The following is a 7,889-nucleotide window of genomic DNA, read 5'->3' as shown; positions in this document are numbered from 1 at the left end:
CAGCTGAACCTGAGTAGACATCAGGTCTCAGATCGACATCTGGCCCCAGGTAGATTCCTAGGCCCAAGGTGAATACTCAGTCTCCAGCCCTAGGGGAATTCAGTCTTAGGTGACTAAGGACTGGTGTTCCTCTGGGGCCTCATGTCTACCTGGGCCCTGGGAGTGCACATGGAGCCAGATGTCTATAAAGGGCCTGGGTGTCCACTAGGGCCTGAGGTTCACCAGGAGCATAGACATCAACCTAGGACCTCGTGTCCACCTAAAACCTGGTGTTCACCTGGGGCCTGGGTGACAACCTGGGATCTGATGTTCACCTGAGGCCCAGAGTTCAGCTGGTGCCTATGTCAGCCTGGCACCTGATGCACATGAGAGGACTGGGTGCACACCTGAGGACTGGTGTTCATGGGGAACTGGTGTTCAGCTGTGGATTGATGACCAACTGGGTCCTGGTGTCCTCCTGGCACCTGATATCCACCTGGGACTACATGCTTACCTAGGGCCTGGTGTTCCCCTGGGGCCTGGTGTGCCCCTGAGACCTGGGGTCCACCTGGGCCTAGTATCCACTTGGGGCCTCATATCCATCTGGAACATCATGTCCACTTGGGGCCTTGTAGTTACCTAGGGACTGGGTGTCCTTCTGGTGCTTGAGTGTCCTCCTGGGGCCCGGGGTTCTCCTGGGGCCTGGGTGTACATCTCTGGCCTGATGTCCATCTTGGGATGGATGTCCACCTGGGGACAGACGTTCACTTGTGGCCTGAATGTCCATCTTGTGTCTAATGTCTACCTGGGGCCTGGTGTTTGCCTGAGGCCTTGTATACACCTGGGACCTGGGCATCCATTTGAGGCCTGATGTCTACCTAAGACCGGGTGTTTAACTGGGGCACAGACTTCTTCCTGGAGCCCGATGTTCATCTGGAGCCTGAAGTTCACCTCGGCCTATTGTCTACCTGAGGCCTATGTGTCAACCTAGGGCCTGATGACAACCCTGAGTTCAGTGTTCACCTGGGGCCTGACATCTGCCTGGAGTCTGGGTGTCCACATAGGGCCTGATGTCGGCTTGGGACCAAAGTATTTACCTAGGGCCTGGGTGTCTACTTAGAGCCTGACTTCTACATGGTTCATTGATGTCAACCTGGGGCCTGATGTCCACTTAGGGCCTAGGTAAGCTCCTTATGACTAAAGTCCACATGGGGGCTGAAACCATCTCAGACCTTGTCTTAACCTAGGGCTTAGTGTCCATCTGAGGCCTGCCTGGGACCTGGTGACCCCCTGGGGTCAAGGTATCCACCCTGGGCCTGATGACCAATTGGGGCCTAAGGATCTACCTAGAGACTGGTGTCAACCTGGAACCTGATGTCCACTTGGGGTCTGGTGTACACCTTGGGCCTGATGCCCACCTGGGCACGGGTGTACACTTTGGGCCTAGTGTGCACCTGAAGCCTGGATGTCAACCCGGGTCTTGATGCACACCTTTAGTCAAGTGTTTAACTCGGGCCTGATGAAATACTGGAGCCTGATTTACACCTGTGTACTGGGTCGCCACATGGGGCCTGATGTCCACCTGCAGCCAGATATCCACCTGGCACCAGATGTCTATGAAGAATCTGGTGTCCACCTTGAAAATGATGTATTCCAAGAGACTAGGCATGTACATTGGGCCTGGGGTCCACCTGGGTCCTGATGTCTACCTGAGGCTGGTATTGAACTGGTGCCTGTGTGTTCACTTGGAGCCTGATGTTCATTTGGAATCTGGTGTTCACCTAGGACATGGGTATCCACCTGGATCCTGATTTTCAGGTGGGGAGTGGATACAGACCTGGGACCTGACGGCCACCTATGCTATAAGTAACCCAACCACCTGGGGCCTGGTGTTCACCTGCAGCCTGATATCCACCTGGTACCTATATGTCAATCTAGTGCCTAGTGTCCACTTGAGGACTAGGTAGACATCTGGGGCTTGGTGTTCACCAGGGGCCTGGTGTTCATCTTGCACCCAGTGTCCACCTGGACCCTGTGTATCAACCTGTGGCCTAGGTGACCACTTGGAGCTTTATGTGCACCTGGGGCCTGAGAGTTTCCTAGGATCTGATGACCACTGAGGCCCAGGTATCCACCTGGGACATCAGGCTCCAATTGTACACCTAGGCTCCATGTGGACACCAGGCCAGGGGAACTCCAGCCCTTATCTGAACATCAGGTCCTAGATGGATGCCCAGGCCCCATGTGTACATCAGGCCCCAGGTATACACTGGACTGCAGGTGGACACCACCACTCAATTGGATACACACACTCAAGGTGGACACCAGGCTCCACATGAATTCCTACACTCCAGGTGAACATCAGGTCCCAAGTGGATACCTGGACACCAGGTGGATACCAGTCTCTAAATTAATACCAGGCCTCAGATGGTCCTTAGGACCCATGTGGACGTTAGTCATCAGGAAGTTACCTAGGCCCAAAGTGGACATCAGGCCCCATGTTGACACAAGATCTAGTTGGAAGTCAGGCCCCAGGTGGACACCCAGGCCCTAGGTAAATACTTAGGTTCCAAGTTGACAGCAGGCCCTATGTAAACACTCAGAACTCAGGTGGACATCAGGCCTCAGGTAGACAACTGAGTTCATCTGGAACCTCCTGTTACAGGCCCCATGTAAACACCAGGCCTTAGGTAGATACCAAATCTCTAGGTGGACATCAGAGCTCAGATTGACACAAAGACTCCAGTAGACATAATGTACCAATGAATATCCAGGACCCCGGTAAATACCCAGGCCCCAGATTGATACCAGAGTCTATGTGGACAGACAGGCCCTGGGTAGAAAACAGGCCCAAGGTGGACACTGGACTGGACATCAGGTCCTAGGTTGACAACTATGCTTCAAGTTGACCAGGCCCCAAGTGAATATCTGGCCCCAGCTGGACACTAGTCCTCTGGTGAATACCTAGTCTCAAGGTTGACATCAGGCCCCATGTGAACACTAGACCCCAGATAAACACTTATGCCCTAAGTGGACATCAGGCCTCAGGTGGTTACCCAGTCCCAAGGTTAACATCAGGACCCCAATGGGCACCAGTTATGAAGTGGATTCCTAGGCCCCAGGTGAATATCAAGCCCTAGGTGGATACCAGGTCCCAGGTGGATACCAGGATCCTGGTAGACATCAGGTCCCAAGAGGACACTAGAACCCAGGAGTACATTAGGCCACAGGTTAACACGAAGGCCCCAGATGAATACCAGGCCAACTTGTGGACATCAGGCCTGAGAAGGGTCCTTGGGCTCCAGGTGGATATCAGGCCCCAGGTGAACATCCAGCACTCAGATGAACATTAAGCTTCAGGTAGACATCATGCCTCCGGTGAACTCCAGGCCCCAGCTGAGCATCAGGCCCCGGGTGGATGCCCAGGTTCCGGGTGCACATCTGGCCACAGTTGGACATTCAACCCCAGGTGACCATCAGGCCGTGGGTGAATACACCGTTTCCAGGTAAACATCAGATCGAAGGTAAACATCAGTCCCCCAGTGGACATCAGGCCCAAGGTGGACACTGAACTAGAGGTTTACATCAGGCCACATGTTGACACCTAGTCCCAGATGGACATCAGACCCCAGGTGGATACCTAGGCCTCCAGTGAATTTCAGACACCAGGTTGACATTCAGGCCCCCAGTGGTCATCTGGCCTCATGAGAACACTCAGACCCCAGGTGCAAATGATGTCTCAACTGGACACCAAACCCGTAGTTTGATACCCAAGGCCCAGGTGGACACCAGGTCCAAGGCTGACACTCAAGCCCTAAGTGAATACCAAGCTCTAGGTGAATAATTCAACCCAGGTTGTCATTAGGACCCAGATGGATACCAGTCCCCAGGTTAACACAAGGCCCCCAGTGGACACCTAGGCACCAGCTGGACATCAGGCCCTATGTAAACATCCGGGTCTCAGGTGAACACCGTGCCCCAGGTGGACATCAGGCCCTAGGTGGACTCAGGGCCACAGGTGGACATCTAGCCCCTGGGCAACATCCAGCCCCAGGCGGACATAACCATTTCCATGGATAAACCATTCCCAGGTGGATATCAGGCCTCAAGAGGATGGCAGTCACCAGGTAGACATCAGGCCTCAGTAGACACCAAGGTCCCAGATGTACAGCAGGCCCCAACCGAACCCCAGACTCGTGTGGACATCAGGCCACAGGTAGACACCAAGACTTACATAGATACCTAACTTCAGGTAGACATCAGACCCAAGGTGGACACCCAGTCCCCAGGTGGACAATCAGGCCCTAGGCACACATCAGGCCTTAAGTGGACACCCAGGCCCCAGGTTGATATCCAGCTCCCAGGGGATCACCAAGCCTCAGGTAGACACCAGGCCGTAGGTGAGCAACAGGATGGAGTAGGCCATCAGGCCACAGCTGGATACGAGTCCCCGGTGAACACAAGGCCCCAGTGGGACATAGATCTAAGGCAGACATCAGGCCCCAGGTGGACATACAGGCCTGAGGTGGAATTCACCCTGAGGGGGACATTCGGCCCCAGGTATGCATCAGGCCTCAGGTGAATAACCAGTCCCCAGGTGGACATTAGCCCGCAAGTCAACCACAGTCCCCAGGCTGATACCTGGTCCCCAGGTAGCTACCCAATCTGCAGGGTAACATTAGGCCCCTGTAGGATCCCAGGCCCCAAGTGGATTCCTAGGCCCCTGATGAACATCACGTGCAGGTGTCCAAAAAGGCCCTGGGTGGACATAACTGTACAGGTAAGGAGTTGACCTGTGGGGAAGGTGAGCAGTCAGCAGCCCACTGGGGTCCTGAGTAGGTCTTCTGGAAGGAGGAGGCCGAGGGGATGGAACCTTAAAGAAGTGACCTCACTTCCTTGGCAACAGACCCTAAGAGAACTTAGAAATCTGGTAACCAGGCCAGGCACAGTGGCTCACACCTGTAATGCCAGCACTTTGGGAGGCTGAGGCAGGAGGATCATGAAATCAGGAGATCGAGACCAGCCTGACCAATATGGTAAAACCACATGTCTACTAAAAATACAAAATACAAAAAACAAACAAGGCAGGAGATCGAGACCATCCTGGCTAACAAAGTGAAACCCCGTCTCTACTAAAAATACAAAAATTAGCCGGGCGTAGTGGTGGGCGCCTGTAGTCCCAGCTACTCGGGAGGCTGACGCAGGAGAATGGCATGAACCTGGGACACGGAGCTTGCAGTGAGCCAAGATCGCGCCATTGCACTCCATCCAGCCTGGGCAAGAGAGCGAGACTCTGTCTTAAAAACAACAACAACAACAACAACAGAAACAATCACAAAAAAACTAGTCAGGTGTGGTGGTGCATGTCTCGTGCCTGTAATCCCAGCTACTCAGGAGACTGAGGCAGGAGAATTGATTGAACCCAGTAGGTAGATGTTGCAGTGAGCCGAGATCATGCCACTGCACTCCAGTCTGGCCAACAGAATGAGACTATGTCTCAAAAAAAAAAAAAATGAATTCCGATAACCAGGCACCCATATCCTAGGGTTAGCCCCATAGCCAGCTCACTTGGCTGGAGATGCTCAAGACAGCAAGATGTTTTTGTGCTGCATCCCCACATCTCAAGGCTCCTGCTTCAGGAATGGCAGGAGTGGGAGCCTTTCTTTTCCGATGATGCCCTTGTAGGCTCATCCCTCACCCCAGATGCCTCTGGCCATTTGGCAGAAGGCCCCCCCAGGTACCACAGGACAGGAGTCACCAGGTAGACATCAGGCCCTAGATGGAGCTACCAGGCCAGGCCTCACCAGTGATCCCACCAGGGCCACATCTGCACATTGTCCTTGTCCAGCTGGAGCCTCTGGAGCTCATTGAGACACAGGCACATGGTGAGGTCACCTGTAGTCTGGAAGTCTTTCCAGGGACAATGTTTTCAGGCTGAAATTCCTTTAAATTCAGTGAGGTTGTTTTCATGTTTGGAAATTCCAGTGGAAAGTGAGTGATATTGGTGACCTCTCTCCTTTTTCAGCTCCTGCTTCAGGTGCAGAAATACAGCTATTTCCAGTGCCAGCTGTTGAGCCAGTGCCAGCACCAGGGGCAGAGCCCCCTCCAGGACAGTGCTGGAGCTAGAGGAATCTCCAGGGCCCTCCTGCCACTGCCCTGGGACTGCCCAGGACAAGCCCAGTGAGAAGCTGCCTGACTTCATGGCACCTCCTGTAGAGCCACCGGCCTCAGCCCTGGAGCTGAAAGTGTGGCTGGAGCTAGAGATGGCAGAGAGGGGGTGACCAGCACAACTCCAGCCAGCAGCTCCCACACTGCTCCCAGTCCTGGGCACAGTGGAAGATATGGAGGCAGAGACCAGGGTGTGCAACCTGAGCTCCTCTGCCTCACTGGAGAGGGACTTCTCTCACTGAGCAGAGCAGCAGTCCTGCTGCTGAAGGGCCTGCTGCTACTGCTGCTGGGGGTGTTTGCCTGCCTGCCTGCAGGAGGTGCTGGAGAGCAAGAAAAGGAGCCTGTGAGCAGGGGTTCCAGCAGGTCCTCCTGCTCCCAGAGGCGACCTCCTCCTCCAGGCATGGAGGTTTGCCCTCAGCTGGGCATCTGGGCAATTTGCCTCTAATGTGCTGCCCAGGATGGCCTCTTCTTGACAGGCAGACAGGGGTTGAGGGGGCCAGGGGGCATCTCCAAAGGAAGCTTTTAAACTCAGCAGCTGCACCCTAGAATCTCCATGCCTGCACCTGCCCAAGGATTTATTCATAGCTTAACTAAGAATTTCAAATTTCTACCGTAACACTGAAATAAAGTTTGATTTTTTGAAACTTCCATGACTTCTTTCACTCCCTAATATTGTAGATAGTGTTTTTGAGGTGGCATTGAAAACCTCTGATAGTTGTGTGTTTTGTTGTGGTTCTTTGTGTGATTAAATTACCATCTGATCAAGTGATATTGAAAACCCTTCAGGTATGGCTTTTAGAAGACTTTGACCTATTTTTGCTTGTGTTGACTCTCCCTCCAGCTTTGTGGAAAGAGGGATCATGTAGGTTCATTTGTCAGGCAGATCAGTCACCTTTTGCCATCAAAGTTTTAGCATCCATTTCCAGAATTTGGTGTAGAAGTTGATATTTTGGTGTTTTTAGCTAATCTGGGGTCAAAACAGAATGCCATAGATGAGGAAGCTTATGAACAAATTTGTTTCAGTTCTGGAGATGGCAAAATTCAAGGTCAAGTGGTTAGCAGATTCCATGTCTGGTGTGGGCTTGCTTTGTGGTTCATAGACAGCCATGTTTCTACCATGTCCTCACATGACAAAAGGGATGAGGGAGCTCTCCATGGTGCCTTCAACAGGGGCTACTAATCCCACTCATGTGGTCCCTGCCTTCATGATCTAATCATTGCCCAAGGCCCTACCTCCAAATATCATCACATAGGGAATTAGATTTCAACACTTGAATTTGAGGGGGACAATAACATTTGGTCTATAGCGTCAGGTTAGTCAGAGCCTTATGCATTCAGAGGAAATCCAAAATCTTCTATACATATTCGCTGGTCCCCTCTGGGCTTAGGGAAATCTTTAATTGCAGCTCTTGATTCAGCTTGGTCCAAGCTTAAATTCTACATTTGCCTGCATAACTTGTTCATGGGACAGAGGGAAGTTTAGAGGCAACTGACCATTTGGAGTTTTAGGACAATTGATGGAAGAGGGCTTGGCATCTGGATGAGAAGTGGAGGGAGAATAGAACAAAGGCATAGAAGGAGAGAGCACAATGAGAAAGGGGAAGAGGGACATCTGGACATAAGGGCCAACTAGAGGGCAGGGAAGGTAATTTTCCTTGCATTTTAAACTCAGACCACATATCACATCAGAACCACCTGAGGGAGACATTTTCAATGCATAATCCTGGGGTTCTTCTCTTGGA

At 52.5% G+C, this 7,889-nt stretch overlaps 1 pseudogene; it reads left to right on the top strand.

Annotated features, from left to right (window-relative positions):
* The first annotated feature begins 3,397 nt into the window (after positions 1-3,397).
* Positions 3,398-6,750, top strand: LOC129057917 (uncharacterized protein C2orf27A-like; annotated as a pseudogene).
* The last annotated feature ends 1,139 nt before the right edge of the window (positions 6,751-7,889 follow it).

This window comes from Pongo abelii, chromosome 11 (assembly GCF_028885655.2).
Source record: "Pongo abelii isolate AG06213 chromosome 11, NHGRI_mPonAbe1-v2.0_pri, whole genome shotgun sequence".
In the NCBI taxonomy this organism is placed as follows: Eukaryota; Metazoa; Chordata; class Mammalia; order Primates; family Hominidae; genus Pongo; species Pongo abelii.
Note: the sequence above shows the minus strand (reverse complement) of the source record. Positions and strands in the feature narration are given on the sequence as shown.